General features: G+C 29.5%; 1 pseudogene; it reads left to right on the top strand.

The window, feature by feature from the left end:
- Positions 1–19365: 19365 nt before the first annotated feature.
- LOC113852065 lies at positions 19366–21833 on the top strand (annotated as a pseudogene).
- The last annotated feature ends 2419 nt before the right edge of the window (positions 21834–24252 follow it).

Here is a 24252-nt window from a genome sequence, read left to right on the forward strand (position 1 = left end):
TATTTTTATAACTTGCACGTGTTTTAATTAAATTATTAGTTAATTTATCAATTTATATATAATATATAAGTATGTGTTTTAATTTATTGTATCATTAATATTTTCTATATTACATTAATGTTATGTGTAGTTAATTTTATGTTTATTTGTTAATTTAAAATAATAAATTAATGAAACAAATAAAATTAAATATTTTGTAATTATTTTTTTAATTTAATAGTTATTATTGTTGTCATTATATATATATAGTACATTAAGTTTAAATTTTTATATTAAGTTTTATCACATATTTTTTAATTAAGATAAAAAATTAGAAATATAAGTTATTTTAATTTAAATATAAATTTTAATAATTCTTCCTATGCTCATATGCTATTTTTCTGTATCTATAAATTTTATAATATAAATATTTTTTACTACAATTTTTATAATAATGATATTTATTTACTTTTTAAAATATAATAATTTTTTTAGCGGATTCAATAAATTTTGTAAGTGTTATTTTTTATTATCAATTTTATGTGTTTATTGTGATTTTATTTATTGAATATAAAATGTCTTTATACAAATAAAATATAAATAGCATAAAAAATAATTAAAATATTTAATAATTTAATAATTTTATAAAATTAAATTGAGAAAAATAAAAATATGAAAATTTTATAGTATAAAAATATTTATAATTAATGCTCAAATAATATTTTAAAAATTATTTATAAAATTATATAAAAATTATTATAATTATTTAATAATTATCAATAACATAAATAAAAATTTAAATATATGTAAACTAATTTGACAATAAACAATTATATTTTTATTAATATTATTCAATAACAACAGTCATTATAAATTTTTAATATTATACAAATTTTATTTTATTTTATTTTATCTTTTCTTAAGCAATTTTATTTGTATAAAATTTATAATAAAATATTTCATTGATTGTATTCATTACATTACAACAAATCACAAAAATATTACAACCATATACCTCTGAGTCAAAACTGCTACCGCACTTGTTTTTTATTCTTGTTTTATTATTATTATCTATAATGACTTTGAATATAAATATAAGGTAAATTATTATATTTGTTTGAACAAGCTGAAGAGTAGCAAAATCTTCGAATAAGATTAGAACACAATCAAAATTAAAGAAACTAAAATTTAAAAATAAAATAATAATATTATATTAATTTATTTTTTATATTCTTAATTTTATTATTATTAATATTTAATTATTATATTAATATATTATGTTATAATTTTTTTATTTATAATAAATAAAAATTATATTATATTCAAAACTCAAAATATTTATACACGATTACACGTGTTTAAAAAATAAATTTATTTAATCATAAATTATTATATTTGTTTTATCAATTGTATGTGTTTACTATAACTTTATTTGTTGAATATAAGATGTCTTTAAACAAACAAAATATGTTTCTAAAATAAAACTAAAATATTTACTATTTATTTAATTTTTAAAAAATAAATCAAGAAAAATATAAATATAAAATTTATTAATATAAAATATTTATAATTAATACTTATATAATATTTTAAAAATTATTTATAAAATTATATAAATATTATTACAATTATTTAATAATTATTAATAACGTAGATAAAAATTAAAAAAATATATAAACTAATTTGATAATAAAATATTTATATTTTTATTATTATTAGTTTTATTTTTTTGTAACAAGATTTGTTAACAGGCTTTAGGCTAGGCCAAGCCTCTTAAACAGGTCAGACTAAGCCTAAAATAAAGCCTTTAACAGTTAACAAGTTAGGCTTAAACTTAATAATTATATTACAGGACAGACCTGTTTAGAGTAAAGTCTGGCCCGTTTCCATCCCTACCCAACTATGATCCTTTCTTTTATAGGTGCAAAAATAAAAAACAATCAGTGATGTATTTGTCCCCTTTTCTTTCTTCTATAATTGATAAAAGAAAAAGTTTAGCAACTACTAATTTTATAAATGAAATAAATATAATAGTACAATAAATATACCATTCTCTTCCAATGCACACAGTTAGGGATTAATCTACTAGTGTGAAGAGAAGCACTAGCCATGAACTCACAATTTCTTTTATTTATCTCATATTTCTTTAAAACTCTAGGATTCCCAATGTGCCTTTAGTTATGTCCATATAGGTTCCTCAATCCAACTTGGCTTATTACTTAAATCTTTTCAAATTTCTTGCATTATTTGAGTCATTTTTTATGAGCCTTTTTTTTTTAAATTACATCTTATCATATCTTCATGTTGAGGTGACTATGTAAACTTTGACTATAATAATTTTAAAAAAATTATATTTAAAATTGTCTACATAAAATCTCTATTAGAATACCATAATAATTATTTGACATTTCACCATGTTTGATTCCACTAACATATACTCCACTATTATACGTTGTTTTACTATCACCCCAAAAAACAATGTGAAATTTGTAACTATTAACAAAACAAATAGGCCATGACTTGGCTGCTTTCATAGATCCCTTTGCCAAGTCATATAAATCAGAATTTTATAACTTAACTTGACAATTATTGTTTACCTAGTATAATGAAAACATACAAATTTAAATGACCAATCTTATAAAAAATGATTATTTAAATAAATTTAAAATAAAACTTACATATTCTTAAAACCATTGTGTAAAATTAGCTTCTATTTGTTTATCAATGACATAGTTATTGAGATTTTCATACTCATCTTTCAAGGTTTGAACATATATATATATTAGTCATAGATTAGATATAATCATTGTTAGTGTAATAATAATACATACATATATATATATATATATATATATATAATATTTAAATACTTACTTAATAAATTGTTTAACTTCATTACAATTTAAGAGAACATGTAACTGGACAACCAATAATTCTTTATCGTCAAGCCACCTTTAATTATATTTGCCTGTTGTTTGGCTAAATTGTTTGAAAATAGATAAATTTGAATCAATATTCTCTTCAATAAACCTTTCATTTACATTGACTGTACTTGAGTATTGTAAGTGAAGTATAAAATAATGGGAATTGAAATAGGATGTCTCTTACACCAAGTATGCTTCACATATTGACCCTTTAACACAATTTTTGTTTTTCACCATCCTTTTAATTTTATTTAAAAACCTAAATATAAATCAATTGATTAGAAAATAATATTGTAAAATATTCAAGATATAAAATTACAAAGGGTTTTATAATATGTTACCTTTCAAAACGATACATCTAACGATATTGAACTGGTCCACTCATCTTAGCTTCATAAGGCAAATGAACTGACAAATGCTCTATACAATCAAATAATGCAGGTGAAAATATACGCTCCAAGTTACACAATATTATAAGAATGTTTTCTTCCATTTTTGATAAATGACCTTCTTGTAAAACCGTTGAACACAAGTAACTAAAAATTTGACTAAGTTCAGTCAAGGGCTTCTATATTGGTTTAGGAAGTGCATTAAAAGCTATTGGAAGTAAACATTCTATAAAAATATGACAATCATGACTTTTCATCTCAAACAATCTTTTATGTTTCATATCCATACATCTAGCAATGTTTAAAACATAACCATTTGACATTTTTAATGCTTTCACCCAATCACAAACATCATTCTTCTGATCATTCATTAAACAAAATTTGGCTTTGGATTTTGTAAGCTTTCCATTATGATTTGTTTTTAATAACAACTCTTTTCTATGATAAAACTTTGGTAAGTCCAATCATTCATTATCCTTAGTCCTTTATTTGTTATCCATAACAGTGTGATGACATGGGGGGTGGGGGGTGAAAACGAAGGAGCTCCTATCAACTTGTTCTGACCTAGGATAATAAGCTCATGAGTTTAATTTTACTTTATCGTCGAGAAACGAAAGAAGACTTCCATCTCCAAATTTAACTCAGACATAACTTGCTTCTTTTTGGGTGTGAAGCAGTGTCAAACCAAACTACCCAACAAGCATTAGCTCTCCCTGAAAAGGAGGTGATCCAGCCGCACCTTCCAGTACAACTACCTTGTTACGACTTCACTCTAGTCACTAGCCTTGCCTTCGATATCCCCCTCCTTGCGGTTAAGGTAATGACTTCGAGCTTGGCCAGCTTCCATAGTATGACTGGTGGTGTGTACAAGGCCTCAGAATGAATTCATTGTCGTATGGCTGACTGGCGATTACTAGCGATTCTGGCTTCATATAGGCGAGTTACAACTTACAATCTAAACTGAGGACGAGTTTTTGGAGTTAGCTCACCCTCACAAGATCGCGATCCTTTGTCCTAGCCATTGTAGCACGTGTGTTGCCCAAGGCATAATGACTTGACGTCATTCTCACCTTCCTTCGGCTAATCACCTGCAGTCTGCTCAGGGTTCCAAACGCAACGTTGGCAACTAACACGAGAGTTGCGCTCGTTGCGGGACTTAATCCAACACCTTATGGCACGAGCTGACAACAGCCATGCACCACCTTTGTCTGCGTTCCCGAAGGCACCCTTCTCTTTCAAGAGGATTCACGGCATGTCAAACCCTGTTAAGGTTCTTCGCTTTGCATCGAATTAAACCACATGCTCCATCGCTTGTGTGGGTCCTCGTCAATTCCTTTGAGTTTCATTCTTGCGAATGTACTCCCCAAGTGGGATACTTAACTCGTTAGCTACAACATTGCATGGGTCGATATGCACAACGCCTAGTATCCATCGTTTACGGCTAGGATTACTAGGGTATCTAATCTCATTCGCTCCCCTAGCTTTTGTCTCTCAGTGTCAGTGTTGGCCCAGTAGAGTGGCTTCGTTGTTGGTGTTCTTTTTTATCTCTACTCATTTCACCACTCCACCGGAAATTCCCTCTGCCCCTACATACTCTAGCTTAGTAGTTTACATTGCCTGTCCAGGGTTGAGCCTTGGGATTTGACGGTGAACTTAAAAAGCTACTTATAGACGCTTTACGCCCAATAATTCTAGATAACGTTTGCATCCTTTGTCTTATCGCGGCTGCTGGCACAGAGTTAGCCGATGCTTATTCCCCAGATACCATCATTGCTTCTTCTTCGAGAAAAGAAGTTCATGACCCGTGGGCTTTCTATCTCTATGCGGCATTGCTTTACAATGGGCGAAACAAAGCCTTTATGTATTTCATTTATTGAGCGATCTCTACCCCCCTTTTCTTGTCTGTGCTTCTTTCACTTTAGAATCTATGTTTTTTTTTCTAATAAAATTGATGAGACAATTTGAAAATGGTATTTAATTGTTTCAATATCTTTTAGTTTTTCCTTGAATTATTGGGTTTAGACATTACTTCAAGAATCTTTAATCGTTAAAAAAATGGAAGCAACATACCATTTTTTTTCTTTCTCTAAAAGAATCATACGAATAGAAGGTTGATTCTTGCAGATACACTTTTGATCAAAATAATTTTACTAATTCGAACAAATTTTTGAACCTTGTTCAAATTGGATCCTTTCGATTTCTCTATCAAAGAGATACTTATGAAGTTGTTCTAACTTATTAATTTTCACTAACCTTAGATACTTGCCCTTGAGAAATGAATCAACTCGAGCTCCATCATGAAGTATTTACATCATCAATCCCTTTCCTGTCCCCAAAAAAATAAATTAGTTCTAGTGGAGTGGAACAAACGATGTCGAGTCAAGAGCATCTCGATTTCTATATACTAGAAAAAAGGATGGTGGATGTAAGAATCCCCACCTAATCAAATTATGTCTTTCAAGACGAACATTGCTTTTTACCACATCATTTCAAACAAAGTTTTACCATAACATTCCTTTAGCTTGTATCCGGTATGTAATTGACTCAATTGTGAAATCATGAATAGTCATTGATTCAATAGATATGTAATAATCTATCCTTTTTACTTATAGGTTTTTTTTTCTTTTATATAGCTGAAGGATTTCAAAAATAAAAATAAAAATAAGGAAGTAAAAAAAAATTCAAATTTGATATTGTATGAATAAATTTGCTACTTTATTTTGATCGTTTGTAAAATAGAAAAAATTAGAATTTCTTCAAAAAAATATTAGAAAAAAAAGAAATAAATATGAAAAAGTTATCTATCTAATATATAAATATATAGATAGATAATTAGTTATCCACTATAATTAGTCATCTATAATGATTACAAAAAAAAAGTCATCCTTATTCTAAATATACAATTTGTATTCGAACCTTTGAATAGCAGGACCAAAACCCGTTGCCTTACCGCTTGGCCACGCCCCATTTTCGATTTGACACTAATAAACACTATTATTGTGTTGGTATTAGTTGTTCATTAATTTATTTTAGTTCAAAAATTTGTTAAATTCAACTGTTAAGATTTTGATTGGATGAGACTAAATGTGGAATAAAACTAAATTTATTCTAGTGTGAATGGCATGCAAGCTTATATTTCTTGGTTTCAATAGGACTCCTTACGAGCTTTGATTCTATTTACTATTATCTAAAAATAATTAAGTTATTAATGATTGGACGAAACTAAGAAATAACTCTTCACGTGCGAAATTATAGAGTGTCCCTTTAAGATCAAATAATTCCACTGAATTGAGTATGATTGTATGTGTGATAGCATTTACTATATCAGGAATATCAATGAACCTGATTATTGAAATTGCTTAGGATACCCTTTTTTAGCTTCTAGAATCTATTTCTTAGTTCAACTCTTATCTTACTAACTGGAATAAAAAAATTAGTAAATCTGTTCCGCCCTAAATGGGAATGAGCTAGGGTTATGAACTTATAATCTATAATTGGATGATCGAGTCGATTCTATGGTTATAAGTTCATTCCATACCGGACCAGACCAGAATAGGGTTATATACATTCTCATTATAAGAAGAGATCGTTCGAGTGTATCTACATAGATACTATGTTTACATATAGATCCCTGCGTCGTTCCATTCTATTTAGGATTAGAAATAGGCGTAATCGGACCTGCTTTTTACATATCTCTCATTGTTTAGGACCCTTTTCACCTCTTTTGGCTTTTATTGAATCGAGAAATAGATTTGATTGTCCATATTTTTCGATAGAATATATATAAGATATCCTCTTAATAATTCAAATTGAACCAATTGGATGTTCGACTCGAACCTATATGATATGACCAATCAATAAAAATACTATAACACTCTACCTTTGTCATATATTCCATACATCACACTAGAAAGATATCATATTCATGGAATATGATTCATATTCAAGATGCCTTGGTGGTGAAATGGTAGACACGCGAGACTGAAAATCTCGTGCTAAAGAACGTGGAGGTTCGAGTCCTCTTCAAGGCATAATATTGAGATCTCTTATTGAATTGGAATAAGTTTGGCAGCAGATCACGAAATTTTAGTGATCTTTTCTATCTATATGGATATCCATATATACTATAGTCCGCCTTTTTCAGTTATAGCACAACAGTTCAAATCTGAAATAGAAAGTTTGAATGAAACCGTAAGAATTTGTATGCTGTACTCTTTTTTTCCTAAGATTGTAGTTCAATTGGTCAGAGAATCGCCCTGTCAAGGCATAAGCTGCGGGTTCGAGCCCCGTCAGTCCCGTCCTGATGGATACAAATCCAATAAAAAAAAACATTCATTCATCTTTTGTGTGAAAGGGAATAAAAATAACAAACAAAATCTCATTTCTAATAAGGATCCCTCTTGTTTTTTTCTTTTATTGTCATTACCTTTACCTTACATTAAACTAAAAAAGAAAGAATAAAAAAGGAAAAGGAATTTTTGATTGCATCATAAATATAAATTTTAAATTTGGTATGGATAAAAGATTTTCCTATGTTATACTATTTAATTCTCAATAATGAATCGATTTAATAATTCAAATATTGTTATTCATGATATTGATACGATTTGACATCATTAAAATTTTATACCATTGAGTTTATCGACTGAAGATTTATCATCTCTATGGGATTAAATCCCAAATTTTTTTATTAGAAATTGAAGAGAAATAAAGCAGAGACTATAGAAGTAAATATTCTCGCATTTATTGCTACTGCATTGTTCTTTCTAGTTCCTAATGCCTTTTTACTTATAATTTACTTAAAAACGGTAAGTTAAAGTGAATAATTTCACTTAAACATGATTTTCTTAATTCTTGTCTATGCAATCATTGATTGAAAAAATAAAAAAAATATATTTTAATTTGGAGTCTTAGTCTTAAATAAAATGATTAGATTACAATAAGTAGAATTCTATGAAATCCAAATAGTCTAGTAGAAAGAAATCAAATCTATTTCTTTCTACTAGACTATTATTGTAATATATTCAAGTTTTACTCTCTAAAAAAAAAAATAGGGTTTAATATAAATCAATCTTCAATATGTATCTTCATATATATAATTTTAATTACATATTTTTACATATATGTAATATACATAACATAGCTTCCCAATTTTTTTTTCTTTTTTTCGTCTATTTGATTTGTATTGATTCCAATCAATATAAAATAATGAAAAAGCAACTCTTATTCTTTCGATTACTATTTGTGGATTTCAGATAATTTTTACAATCTCGGTATCATATTAAAAAAAGTAAGAGTGGGAGTTACACGGTTCCTCATTTTCCATATATAATTTTGGTAAGAGTCAGTTCATTGAAATGGAAATCCCAGGAAAAAATTGGAATAGGAGACAATTTCCTATTATTTTGTATTTCTTTTTTTTTTTTCAATTATTTTCAAAATACAAATATGGGAATTATTCAAATATTTGTTTGATTGAAAGAGTATTTTTGATTTCTATATTTTCTATAGAATACTTTACACTACTAGACTACAACAAAACTTCGAAATACAGATATATTTTATATTTGAATTCAATTAATTAGTATGAATTAAATACTATAATTCATATAGTTCCAAAATTTCAAAATCCAACTATAAAATAAAATGGATACTTTAATCTCTTAACTCAATTATTAGTATACTTATAATCCACTTCTTCCCCATACTACGAGGGAAAGGAAAAATGAAAAAATTACCATTAAAGTGGCCCAAGCAAGACTTACTATATCCATGTAAATTTTGTCTCCTATCTCTATAAAAAGGAATAATTTTTTATTGTTCACAAATATTTCTCTTGTATTTATTTTAGTTTCTACCAAAAGGAAAATAACAATTAGAAGATAAAAATAAATAGTTAATATTCATATTCATAATATATACACACACATTGATTTCTATCTATTTAGATAATATATTTTTATCAATAAAACAATATCTTCATCTTTGATTTCTATAATATTTTTTTATTCTAGAATTATATACTATATTTGAATTAGAAAGAAAAGATTCTAATTTTTAAAAATTTATAATAATGAATAATTAAATTATAGTAAACGGTCATTTCTATTACTTCTAATATTCTTATACATTAAGATTAAATATGTATAGTATTTAGATTTATATATTACAATTCTAAAATATTGGATTATCTAAAAAATTAAATTATCAAAGTCAATTTGATTAAGTAATTAGGAATTACTTATTTCTAAGTGAATGTCTAATTTTAATTTTTCAAAAAGTAATCCAAGATTTTTCTTGTTCTTATATAATTTATATGTACGGGAACATGAATCTATCTTTCTTTTTCTATGGAACAAATCTTCTCATTTACGATTATAATCTTCCTATATCTATGTCTATGATACATGAATGGCGGAGAAAAAAAACTCTTGTTATTTTAGTTAGGTTTAAGTCTAATAAGAATAATATTCTACAACTAGCAATTCATTTATTTTCACACCAACCCATTTATTATCTATTATTTGATTGATTAATCCTTTATATAGGAATGGGTGAAAAGTTAAATGATTTGGCAATTTCTCACGGGGGTTGAATCAAGATAATTTTGAATCAGAGTTCTAGATTTTTGTTCATGCTTCACTGTAATAATATCTTGAGGTTTGTAACGATAACTTGGTATATCTACTATACGACCATTAATTAAAACATGTCTATGGTTAATTAATTGCCAGGCTTAAGGAATAGTCGCAGCCATACCCAACCAAAAAAGTATGTTATCCAAGCACATTTCAAGTAATTGTAAAAAATTCTAACCAGTTGATCCTTTAGCTTTTTCGGGGATACGAACGTATTTACGCAATTGTCATTCTATAAGACTATAATGAAAATGCAATTTTTTTTTCTCTTAAATGAATACGATATTGAGATTTTTACTGAAGCGCAATTGATTTTTAAGTTCGCTTTTGACTGTTGGCTTTTTACTAGTTAGTCTTGGTAAAGACCCCAGACGACAACGTATTTTTTTCAAACGAGGTCCTCTGTAATGTGACATAAAGACTCCTTTTTATTAATGTAAAATCTCATAAATCAAAATAAAAACTAAAATAAATGAAAAAATTGATAAATGAAGCGAAATCTACTAAAATATTATACTACAAAGAATAATTAGACAAATTCTATCAATATTCGAACCTCACTTTATACTTTTGTATAATTGTAAAAAACACAATAGGTTCTTTTTTAGATTTGTTTTACAGAGAGAACCTCCCTTATCTTTTCTTTTTCTAAAGAAGACATTATCAATTTCAAACACAAATTGAGAAAAGCTGTCTATCGGAATCGAACCGATGACCATCGCATGACAAATGCGATTCTCTAACCTTTGAGCTAAGCGGACTCACATAAAAGAAATTGCGCATAGGAATTTAATAAACGGGTGAGATCTTAATTATAAATTATTAGCTATTCATAACATAATTAAATTAATACAAACATAGAAAAAATATGGAATATCCAATATTTTTTATTTATTTGATATTTTAGTACATAACAAAAAGAACATAACAATTAGAAGATAAGAATGAATAGTTAATATTCATATTCATAATATATATATATGTTCTTCTGGATCTGAACTTTAAATTTCTTTTAAATTTCTGCAACCATGGTTTATAGGTTGGACAACTGACATGCCCCTCGGGTGAGACCATTATTGGTCGTCCCTGTCTGTAACAATGCCACAAACTAATGGTTCTGAAATACTGCTTTTGTATAGTTCTTTATTTTATGAAATGCTTTTACTTGAAGTACAACGGTTCTTAATTCTTTTGAATAGAGCTGTAGCAGTAAGTCCTGTGGTTGAAGGGCAATAAGGCTAACTTGACGATCCTGTATTCAAAAGAATTAATGAACATAAGAAGTTGGTGGCTATAGTAAAAGAATTTCTGATTTTGTAAAAAAAAAAAAAGTCCACTAATAACCAGATCTAGTTGAAAAAGTTATAAATAATTGATAGATATATTGTTATGAAACCAAATGAGGGTGATGTGCCAGATTTTTATTATATGATGTCTCGTCTCCTTCGTTCCTTCTCTCGTATTTCTTGCCGTTATGGTTTTAGTTCCTCCTTCTCTCCAACTAAAAACACACTCTTTAATGATCAGGAGAAACAGTCTCCTGAAATTACATCCAAACACAATCTCTTTGACGAAGAAATTCGCTTCGAAGAAATCAATCAAAGTATGAATGACTGGACTATTCTAGAAATCCCTCAAGATACATTATATATTCCTGAAGAACAATCCAAGAGAAACAGTTCTTATTATATTATCAAGATTGTTGAGAATAATATCCCTTTAGGAAAAGACATAGGAGAAGAATTCCATCTCCTGTCCAAATTCTCCATTAATGACCACAAAAGAAAATATAAATACCTCCACATAAGATGTGTTTAGGTAGCCATTAAACCATTAATAGACATAGGCATAGACGCTGCCGTCTTAATGTGTCTTAGGGATGCCCGCCATAATAAGTTTGACGATTCCCTTATAGGAACAGTTGAAACTAGTCTCGGTCAAGGTCCTATCTACTTTAATTGTTTCCCCTATAAAACGGTGAGTCTTCTGGATATCCACATTCTTGACTCTTTGTTTCTTAATATTTGCTTTCATGGTTTTGACATGAAAGAGAGATCTATTCATGCAACTCTAATATATAGGATTTAGTACAAAGTCATGAACTCTTGTGCTTCTAGAGTCCTTCTTAAACCACAAAGAGGAGAGACTACCTTGTTTATCACTGATATGACAAAGGCTAATGTCTCTTTACCTAGAATTATTAAATGGGATGAGGTTACTCTCCCAGAAAAATGGGTGATGGATAAAGCCTCACCCTGTCTTCCTCGTCCTGCCCCTCAAATCTAGGATATTTCTCAAGATAATTATGGAAAAGTTGAAATAACCTTTGATAGGAGAAACTCTTTCTCTTCCTGAATTGATGCTTATAGCAATCAATCTGATTTTGTTTCTGCTAGAAGATCATTTTCTTCTAGATCTCACTTTAGATATGAAATTCCCAGATCGATTAGTCATGATCCTTCCATAAACCTACAAGGATTAGATATTTCTTCTAGGATTCGTAGAAATGTCTATCAAACTTCTGAAAAGGAAGAAGAAAACCAGAGTATCCAATCTCCAATCTACTCTTCCCTTAATGAGTCTTATGATATTATCTCATAAATTCATTATAGATAAAGAAACCCTTAGGAAAGATTTCTACTCTGAGGAATGGAAACCTCAAAGAGAGTGGTTCTTCCAAAATTACAAGGGTAAGAATAGATCCGATATCCAAGAGGAATTTTACCAATTTCTCGAAAAGGTCAAGTAGAATATCCCCTTCTTTGATTGGTATCATGCTTATACCATTCACAATAATATTGATTATCCCTGGCAAGAGGATGTTATTAGTACTTCCTCTGCTAATGTTATAACTTGGTAGATTAAAGATGGACAAATTGTTCAGAGTGAACTACCACCCACAACTGGTTATCAGTTACCAAACTTGAAAGACAAAAGTGGTAACCCTGTTACGACTACTCCTTTCAAAACCAAGAATTCTGATGAGTCTATCACTCCCAATGATATCCAAGGCCTCATGGAACAGGCCAATTACACCAACAAATACCTTCAGGTTTTAGGAGAAAAAACTCTGTGAATCCTGGTAAATCTAAGGAGCAAGAAATAACTTATTCCTCTTCCCAACCTCAATTAGAAAAACCTCTCTTCAAGTCTTTTAAGATTAGCGCCAAAGCTAAACAAAAAATCCTATAACTTAAGCAAAAAGAAAGAACCAAAGCCATTGATGATAACCAAAATGAGCTACTTAGTAAAATTACTTGCATGCTCACCACTGTCCCTGATACTCCCCAAACTTCTGAAGAATCTAGCGCCAAACCTAGGACTAGATCTTTTACCAAGACTGTCAATGCCATTTCTAAAGCTGATTCAGAAGAATATTCTGAGATAGATTCTGTTTTAGCCATTAATCCAGTCAATAGTTGGAAAAATTCTTCCAAGCTTTATTATAATAGAGCTACTGTTTCTGATCTTGTTTTAGAAGATAAGCAAGACTATATCCAAATTTTTAATTCTAATGATATCTATATTTGGAATATTGATGGTCTATCTGAATATAATATCATTTCCAAGCTTCAAAATATGTCTGTCGTTTCTATAAGCTATTTTACTAACAAAAATATGCCTGAAGACACCATTGTTTATATTCTAGTGGCAGGTTTCACTGGATAACTCAAAGGCTGGTGGAATAATTATCTCACTGAAACTGATAGAGAAAATATTCTCTCTGTAGTAAAAATTGATGACAAAGGTAAAACTATTGTCAGCGATAATGAACAGCTCCTTGATGTAGTGTATACTTTATTATACACTATATCTCAACATTTTCTTGGAGATCCTTCTTTATGGAGAGAAAGATCTGGTGAGCTTTTATCCAATCTTAGATGTAAAACCCTAGAGGACTTTAAATGGTATAAAGATACTTTTATGTCTAGCGTTTTAATCAGAGAAGATTGTAACCAAGCCTATTGGAAGGAAAACTATCTTGATGGACTTCCCAAGTCTTTCGGAGGTCTTATTAGAAGTAAACTCCAAAGTCACTCTCCTAATGGAGATATCAATTGTGACAGTTATGACTATGGTCAGCTCACTGCCATTATTATTCATAATGCTATCAAGGTTTGTCAAAAAGATAAACTTCATAAGCAGCTAGCCAAAGAGAGAGTCCTGAACAAGAAAGATTTAGGATCTTTCTGCGAGCAATTTGGTCTTCCTTCTTATTCTACCAAAAAGAAAAAATAGACTTTTAAAAAGGAAACTGTTGAAACCTATAAGAAACCAGAATAGGTATAACTTTTTACAACTGAGGTAAACCTGGCCATATCAGTAAATACTGCAGAATCAAGAAGAAGATTAGTAGCCTCAACCTTGATCCTTCTATTGAAGATCAAATCAATAACCTCTTTATTGAATCTTCTAAAGAAGATTCTGCCAAGGAAACCAATGAGGATGTTAACCAAATTCAACATGATGATCAAATTTCTTCTTCTGATAGTGATGATACTCCAGAAATCAATGTTTTAACAAAAGAATAAGAACTTATTATAGAAGCAATAAGTTCCATATATGATCTTCATGAAAGAAAAGAATTTTTTAACAAATTTAAAGATGTTTTAGAAACAAAACCCAAACCCAAAGAACTTTTTACTACTAATAAGTTCGATATAACAAATATTTTCAAAAGATTAGAAAAGAATTCTAATATTAAACTAACCACTATCCAAGATCTCCAGATTGAGATTAACAATCTCAAAAAAGAAATTAGAGATATCAAAAAGTAACAACAAATTCATCAGACTATTCTTTCCCAACTCGATGATGACAGTGAATCTGAAGTTGAGAAAGAAAAACCTCTTGAGAATAATGATTCTAAAAAAATTGAAGAAACTTTTATGTGTTTGATCAACAAGGTCAAAATTCAAAAATTTTACATTAACATCAGAATCATTATTAATGATTTTGTTCTTGATACTTTGGGACCCTTTGATACCAGTGCTGATTCAAATTGTATTTTAGAAGGATTAATTCTTAATAAATATTTTGAGAAAACTTCTGAAAAACTCAGCACTGCGGAATGGTTTAAAGCTTAAGATTAATTACAAATTATCTAAAGCTATTATTGAAAACCAAGGTTTTAAAGTTGAAACAAACTTTCTTCTTGTTAAAAATTTGAAGAATGAAGTTATTCTAGGAACTTCTTTTATTAAAGCTCTTTTCCTGCTTCAAATTTCAAAAGAAGGTATTTCTACTTACTATTTAGGTAAGCAAATAACATTTAAATTTTCAAGCAAACCTTTTATGAAATATTAATTTTATCGAAAATAAGATTAATCAAATTAATTTTCTGAAAGAAAAAGTTTCTTTTGCTAGTATTGATAAACAATTGAAGAATCCATGACTTCAGAAGAAGATTAAATCTCTTTTAGAAAATATTCAATCTTCTATCTGTTCTGACTTGCCAAATGTATTTTAGAATAGAAAGAAGTATGTTGTAAATCTTCCTTATGAACCAGACTTTAAAGAAAGTCAAATCTCTACCAAAGCGAGACTTATTCAAATGAATGAGGAACTACTTCAATATTGTCAGAAAGATATTAAAGATCTCTTAAGCAAAAAGCTCATTAGGAGAATTAAAAAGAGGTACTCCTAGGCTAGTTATAAATTATAAACCACTTAACCAAGCTCTTCAGTGGATTAGATATCCTATTCCTAACAAAAAAGGATATTCTTAACATACTCAATTCTGCTAAAATTTTCTCAAAATTTGACATGAAATATAGGTTTTAGCAAATCCAAATTTGTGAAGAAGACAGATACAGAATTGCCTTTTTTGTTCGCTTTGCGCAATATGAATGGAATGTAATGCCCTTTGGTCTTAAAAATGGTCATTCTGAATTTCAGAAAATTATGACCGATATTTTCAATCCTTATTCCAAATTTGTCGTTCTCTATATTGATGATGTTTTATTCTTCTCTCATTCTATTGATAAACATTTCAAGCATATAAATGTTTTTATAAATGTTGTCAAGCAAAATGGACTTGCTATTTCAAAATCAAAAATCAATCTTTTTCAAACCAATATCAGATTTCTTGGTCACAATATCCACCAGGGAACTATCATTCCTATTAACAGATCCATCAAATTTGCTAATAAGTTTCATGACAGAATCCTTGATAAAACTCAACTCCAGAGGTTTTTAGGATGTCTTAATTATGTAGGTGACTTTATTCTTCATCTCAATAATATTATCAAACCTATACATGATAGGCTTAAAAAGAATCCTCCTTCCTGGACAGACATCCATACCAATGTTGTTAAAGAAATTAAAAACAGAGTCAAAAATATAAACTGTCTCTATCTTCCTATTACCCAAGCTTTCAAAATTGTTGAAACGGATGCCTCTGATATAGGCTATGGAGACATTCTCAAACAAAAAATAGACTCTCATGAACACATTATTGCATATACTTCAAAGCATTGGAATTCTGCACAACAGAATTATTCAACTATTAAAAAAGAAGTTTTAGCAATTGTTTTATGTGTTTCAAAATTTTAATCTGATTTATTAAACTAAAATTTTCTGATTAGAGTGGACTGCAAGTCTGCTAAAGAAATTTTACAAAAGGATGTTAAAAATCTTGCCTCAAAACAAATCATTGCAAGATGGTAAGCAATTTTAAGTGTTTTTTATTTTGATATAGAATATCTCAAAGACACTTCAAATTCTCTTCCTGATTATCTCAGTTGTGAATATCTATAGGATAAATAGAATGCTTAGAAAGGCATCGACCTCCTCCAGAGGAGGAGCCACCAGCCGTGGAAGAGTTAGACTAGTTCTGGATTTAAAATCAAAAGCAAAATCTGCTTCGATAGATTCTAATTCAATCTTTTCAGGCTCATCAACCCCAATTGAGTCACGACTCAAAAAGCCATCTAGATTATTGAGTCATCCACCCAGCAATCTGGAATTCCTAAAAAATCTTCCAAAAAGACTGATTCTTCTCAAACTAAAATAACCAAACAAACTAAAGCAGATTATGCTTTACCTATCAGTACCCTCTTGGCTCTCCAACAAGGAAGTCTGAGTACTTTACCAAAAAAATCTTGGGCAGATATTGCTTTTGAAGACGAAATAGAGTTAGACTTATCTAGTCTAAACATCATTGTTCAATCATTAAATAAAACAATTACCCAAGAAGATACCAGTAAAATTGTTATTCTTCAAAAAGACAAACAAACACAAAAGCCAACTCAAAATCCATCCCATTACCTAGCTAAAGGAAAATTTTACTCAGTAATCCAGATGGAATATGAATTCTGGGATAAAAATCCCTATAAAGCAATTCCTAAAGTTTTTTCCCATGGTTTTCATTTTAGACCATATGCCTTAAATAAAACTAGACAATTTTATGAATTTATTTTGATAGATTCAGATTCTGTTTCTATTAAACATTACGAGGACCAAAAAGATCCCTCAATTATTACCCATTCCACAATCCAGATACTCAAAGTTTTAACACCAAAAAATTTCAGAAAAGACGTAAATTTATTTAAAAATTTTTCACAGCCTTTTGATCTAGTATGATACAATTACTGAGACTATATTAATGCTTGGACAAGAATCTTCTGGTTTCAAAATAAACTCAATCGACACTCTGGGTTGATTTATTTTAAGAATAACCAAGATTATAACTTTTCAAACTAGTTTCTTCAATGGTGGGATTTCTTCAGGCATATTGAAGCAATTCTTCCTTCTCCTGTAAAAGAAGGATTTGAGATGTTCAAGTCCAGATATGCTCTTAATAGAATAAGTGCAGATATCAAATATTTCTCTATCTTTTCTCTGGCCTGGGTATTCTCTTGGCAATACAGATATAGCAAGACAAAGGATGATGACATTCTTCCTATGATTCACAGACATGCTTTTGTGAAATGGTAGAGTCACTTTAATACAGATCATGCAGGACCTCAAGGAGTTAATGAATTTTTTGGAAATAATCCAAAGCTTTTAAAACTTGCTGATCCAACAACATTTCAGACTGTGATTCCAAAGAAAAAATGAAGAAAAATTTGAAAGAAGTGCTTCTTCTTCTAAATCAAGATGAAGCCGAATCTTCTGCAAAACAGGATTCCAAGACAAATATTGATGACATCTATCAAAATGAAGATGATTGTTTCGGAATAGACATACAAGAATTATGACTTATACTGTAGGGAATAGTTCCAGTTATCAACCGGAACTGTAGAAATAATATTTATAATTTTCTATTTAAGGAGTCCACAACCATGTTGTGAGGTACCCTTACATTTTCACAAGTTTAAAGAGTTTTAGAGAGAGAAGCTCAGAGTGAAGCTTTCTCTATAAGCCTTTTCTCTTTGAGATTTTCAATAAAAGTTTGCTGTTTCAAAATATTTTCCTCTCTTCTCCCTCTTAGCCGGTTTTGTTCGGACTACCGTCATCCGACTTTCTTCTCTTCTCCCTCTACTAGATTTGTGCTGGTTTTACCGTCGTTCTAGTTTCTATGTTTTAAATTTACATATTTATATTCTGCACATTTATCTTGTAGTCCTGCTACTGCCTACTTCCCTTTCAGTCTATTTTATTTTTCCTTGATCCACTTTGGGTAATCTGGTATCATATATATATATATATATATATATATATATATATATATACACACACAGAGAGAGAGAGAGAGACACATAGATTTCTATCTATTTAGATAATATATTTTTATCAATAAAACAATATCTTTATCCTTGATTTCTATAATATTTTTTATTCTAGAATTATATACTATATTTGAATTAGAAAGTCAAGAATATTCTTAAAATATTAGAACTACGATTCATACTAAATATTTAGACCTCTTAACTGGATTAAAAAACTTTTCAAAGAGTTGAAAGAATAAATTGAAAAATAAAAATTATTTAAAACTTCCATCGCTTATCTATATTTTGATCAACAGACAAATATTTATTTGTTCTATCTATTCATTGAATAAGTGATGATCCAACAATTCTTACTCAGGGAATTTTTGGACTTTGATTAAAGGTTTTTTTTGAATCATTGTGGTCATGATATGAATCTGATGTTTTTTTTAATTGATTTATATGGTCCTAACAAGAGAATTCCTATCAATAATAATAATTAAGAAAACAGCAGTAAAAAAAATAACATTACACACAAATACAAAATGGAAGTAAATAATATAATATTCAAGAGGCCTACTATAAAGATCGAGATAAAGACGAGTGAGCCGACTTGATATTTTGGTATTATAATCACAAAGAATAGTTTTCGGATTTCTATTTTTTCTTATCTTCAGAAAATATTGGAATCACAGGATTCAGTTAAGAAGTTTCAAGCTTTCTATTATACATATATGTTTTCATTACAACCAGTATTTGGGTATTTTTGTTTGAGCTGTATGAGATGAAATTCTCATATACAGTTCTCAGGGGGTACCTTAGTTTACCTATCTCAATAAAGTCTATGATTGGTTCAAAGAACGTCTTGAGATTCAGGTGATTGTCGATGATATAACCAGTAAATACGTTCTTCTCCATGTAAACATATTTTATTGTTTAGGAGGAATTACACTTACTTATTTTTTAGTCCAAGTAGCGACGAGATTTGCTATGACTTTTTATTATCGTCCGACAGTTACTAAAGCTTTTGCTTCTGTTCAATATATAATGACGGAGGCTAACTTTGGTTGGTTAATCCAATCAGTTAATCAATGGTCTGCAAGTATGATGGTCTTAAGGATGATTTTGTACGTATTTCGCGTGTATCTTACATGTGGCTTTAGAAAACCTCGCAAATTAACTTGGATTACCAGTGTAATTTTGGCTGTATTGATTGCATCTTTTGGTATAACTGGTTATTCCTTACCTTGCAATCAAATTGGTTATTGGGCAGTCAAAATTGTAATAGGCGTGCCCGAAGCTATTCCTGTAATCAAAGGGCATTACTTAAATGCTATTGTAGGTACATGCGAAGAAATGAAAAAAGAGCTATATTTGCCAAAGAATTAGGCATTCCTATCATAATGCATGATTACTTAACAGGGGGATTCACTGCAAATACTAGCTTAGCTCATTATTGCAGGGATAATGGTCTACTTCTTCATATCCATCATGCAATGTATGCAGTTATCGATAGACAAAAGAATCATGGTATGCATTTTTGTGTACTAGCTAAAGTGTTACGTTTGTCTGGTGGAGATTATATTCACACTGGTACCATAGTAGGTAGAGTTGAAGGGGAAAGGGAGATCACTTTAGGTTTTGTTGATTTACTGCGTGATGATTTTATTGAAAAAGATCGAAGTCGAGGTATTTATTTCACTTAGGATTGGATTTCTTTACCTAGTGTTCTGCCTGTTGCTTCAAGAGGTATTCACGTTTGGCATAGCCTGCTCTGACTGAAATCTTTGGAGATGATTCTGTACTCCAATTTGGCGGAGGAACTTTAGGACACCCATAGGAAAATGCACTTGGTGCCATAGCTAATTGAGTAGTTCTTAAAGCATGTGTACAAGCTCGGAATAAGGGTTGTGATCTTGCTCGTGAAGGTAATTGATAGTCATATTTTAATACATCTTTCTCTCCATGTTTTTGGTTTAATTGAGCTTCATTAGTGCATTATTTTGATGTGTTAGTTTAGATTTGTGTTAGTAAGTAATTTAGGATTTAAATATAAATCTTTCTTAATTCCCACCATAATTTCTTATTTTGACACAGTTTCTTGCAAAGACCATATCTAGAGCTACACTACTCGGAATTGGAGAACATTGGTGTTCCTAGAAAGATAAGACAGAGATCTACAACTTCTCTTTTGGGAGAAAAGTCCAGTTCGAGCATCTTCAGGTCCAAAATTGCGTCACAATGTTGCGGCCATGCACTGAAATTTTCAGAATTTGATTGTATTGTTGATTTTACTTAGTTAGGTGTTTAGGAACCTCATTAGGGAGTTGGGCCTTAATTAAGCCCAATTATTTGTCTTTAAATAGAGGCTATGACTCCATGTACGAATCCTTGTTTTTCTTTTCCCGCTCATTATTTTTCAGAATTCAAAAAGTCTTTATTTTAAATTCTTTTCCTTATTTTCGTCTCTCTACCTTCCATCTTTTTGTATTTTCTAGTTTTGGCCGAAGCAAGCATGATCATGAAGCAAGGCTAATCCATCAATCGGTTCAAGGTTTCAAGAACTACATCGCATTTGAGTTTCGGGTTAGGTTCTATCGAATTCTCGCTCTTCCTCCTCTTTTCTGATTAGGATAATTATGTTTTTCATGATATTGAATTTTTGTTTGCATTCTAAACAGAGAATAAGAATTTCAGATTTGAAATAAATGAATTCACATAATTCAATAAATCAATTTTTCTGAATTTTGTTAGAGCATTGAGTTTGCGATTGCAGTTGTTGTTTTGATGGAATTCATAATCTAGATTTAGATTTCGGGTTATTAATGTCGTATTGAATTAGTGTTGATTGGAAATTCGTTGAAATTGTATTCGTGTAACAATGAGAATTGCGTTGTAGTGATTGAGATCTTGATTTGGTTGAACTTCATATTTCGTTTCGTTAGAATTATTCTTTGTTCTTTTCTTTTTTGTTGTTTACAATTTAATTAAAAACAATCCATCCCTAAGCTAATATGAAATTACATGATGGAACCAAAAACAGAATGTATCTTATGTCCTTGTGAGATGACCTAGGTTTACTCCTTCTATTGCAAATTTTTTAAGAAAATCTAGTTTGTTTGATACCATTGCAACGTGGTTATCAGTAATGAAATTACCTGTGAGGCTAGCAAATGGAGTTCTGAATTAGTTGCTGCTTATGAAGTATGGAAAGAGATCAAATTTGAATTTCCAGCAATAGATACTTTGTAATCCAGTAATTATCGTTTGTTCTATTAATAATTAATTACAATTTAACTCGGCCCAATCTTTTCCTAAAAGGATTGAGCCGAATATAATAAAAAGATACTTTTTGTATATTTTAAAAATACTAATTATTTCTATAGAATACTTATTATTCTTATATATATATATATATATATATATATATATTATTTACATATATTTGTAATGTATATATATTTATATATTGTATATTATATATTGAATTTCTTATTTTATTTTTCTATCATTTTTTTATAAGTTTTTAGTTTCGAATAGAATATAATTTCTATTTAAGCAATTTCTATTTATTATAAATAAAAAGAATTATAACATAATATATTAATATAATAAATAAATAAATGAATAATTATAATAGAATTAAGAATATGAAAAATATATTAAAATAATATTTAATATTCTTATTTCATTTTTTAATTTTAGTTCGTTTAGTTTACTTTTGTTTGCATTGTATCATTTGGTCTACGTACTGGAACTGATAACATTCGAGATTATGCTGGATTATACGTGAAAAATCCTTTTTGGTGCTCTCTTTAGCCCTTTGTCTCTTATCCTTAGAAGGTCTTCCTGCACTAGCAGGTTTTTTCGAAAAACTTCATTTATTTTGGTGTGGATGGCAGACAGACTTATATTTCTTGGTTTCAATAAGACTCCTTATGAGCATTGTTTCTATCTACTATTATCTAAAAATAATCAAGTTATTAATGACTAAACGAAACCAAGAAATAACTCTTCACGTGTGAAATTATAGAGAGTCCCCTTTAAGATCAAACAATTCCATTGAATTAAGTATGATTGTATGTGTGATAGCATCTACTATATCAGGAATATCACTGAACCCGGTTATTGAAATTGCTTAGGATACCCTTTTTTAGCTTCTAGAATCTATTTCTTAGTTCAACTCTTATCTTACTAATTGGAATCAAAGAATTAGTAGATCTGTTCTGCCCAAAATGGGAATGGGCTAGGGTTATGAACTTATAATTTATAATCGGATGATCGAGTCAATTCTATAGTTATAAGTTCATTCCATACCAGACCAGATCAGAATAGGGTTATATACATTCTCATTATGAGAAGGGGTTATTCGAGCATATCTAAATAGATACTATGTTTACATATAGATACCTACGGTGTTCCATTCCATTTAGGACTAGGAATAGACGTAATCAGACCTGCTTTTTACATATCTCTCATTATTTAGGACCCTAGTCACCTCTTTTGGCTTCTATTGAATCGAGAAATATATTTGATTGTCCATATTTTTTGATAGAATATATATAAGATGTCCTCCGAATAATTCAAATTGAACCAATTGGATGTCCGACTCGGGCCTATATGACATGACCAATCAATAAAAATACTCTAACACTTTACCTTTGTCATATATAAATACATTGTTAAATACATTCTTTTCTATATGCATAACATCAAGATTGTGTCTTAATAAATGATATTTCTAATATGGTAAATTTCAAAATATGCTTCTTTTGGTCCAGTTATGGGAATTTCCATACTCCGAAAAATTAGGTGGATCACCGTCAAAATTACGTAGAAGCGTTATAGTTATCTTAGGAATTTCATAAACAATTTCCCACACTTGTTCTCTATTTAATCGAGGTGGAGGTATAGATTTCTCAATTCTATTATTCTAAATGAATCCTTATTTCTCCTAAAAGCATGATTATGGGGTAAAAATTGACAATGACATCAAACGAAGACATTTTTTTTTCCTCTTGTTAATCTAAAAGTTTTTATTTTTTCCATACATATTGGACAAGCTAATTTTCCAGCAATGCTCCACCCAAACAACATTTAGTAGGCAGAAAAATCATTTATTGCCCACATTAGTGCTACTCTTAGTAAAGAATTTTGCTTCTTTGAGGCATCATATGTTACTACACCATAATTTCATACTTGTTGCAACTTATCTATTAATGGCTATAAATATACATAATTTTTTTTGGGGAATTTTTGGACTTGGAATGACCAAGGTAAGGAATATATAAAGGGTCATCATACAAATTTCAGGAGGAAGATTGTATGGTATGACAATTATTGGCCAACAAGAATATGGTGTTGCTGATTGGGTAAAAGGAGTGAAGTCATTCGTACATAAACCAAGTCTAACATTTTGGGATTCTGAGGCAAATTGAGGAAATACTTGGTCAAAGTGTTTCCAAGCTTCTTCATATGAAGGATGACACAACACACCTTCTTCTCTGTGATTTTCATAGTACCACCTTATATGTTCTACAGTTTTCTCAGAAGTATACAATCTTTGCAATCTAGGGATACGAGGCAAGTATTACAATCTCTTACAAGGAACATCTTTAGAGTTTTGCTTGTGCAAGCTACATGCTTTATATATGGGCTCATGACAAAATTT

The sequence above is a fragment of the Abrus precatorius genome, unplaced genomic scaffold (assembly GCF_003935025.1).
Source record: "Abrus precatorius isolate BTA unplaced genomic scaffold, Abrus_2018 Scaffold10, whole genome shotgun sequence".
NCBI classification, from domain to species: Eukaryota; Viridiplantae; Streptophyta; class Magnoliopsida; order Fabales; family Fabaceae; genus Abrus; species Abrus precatorius.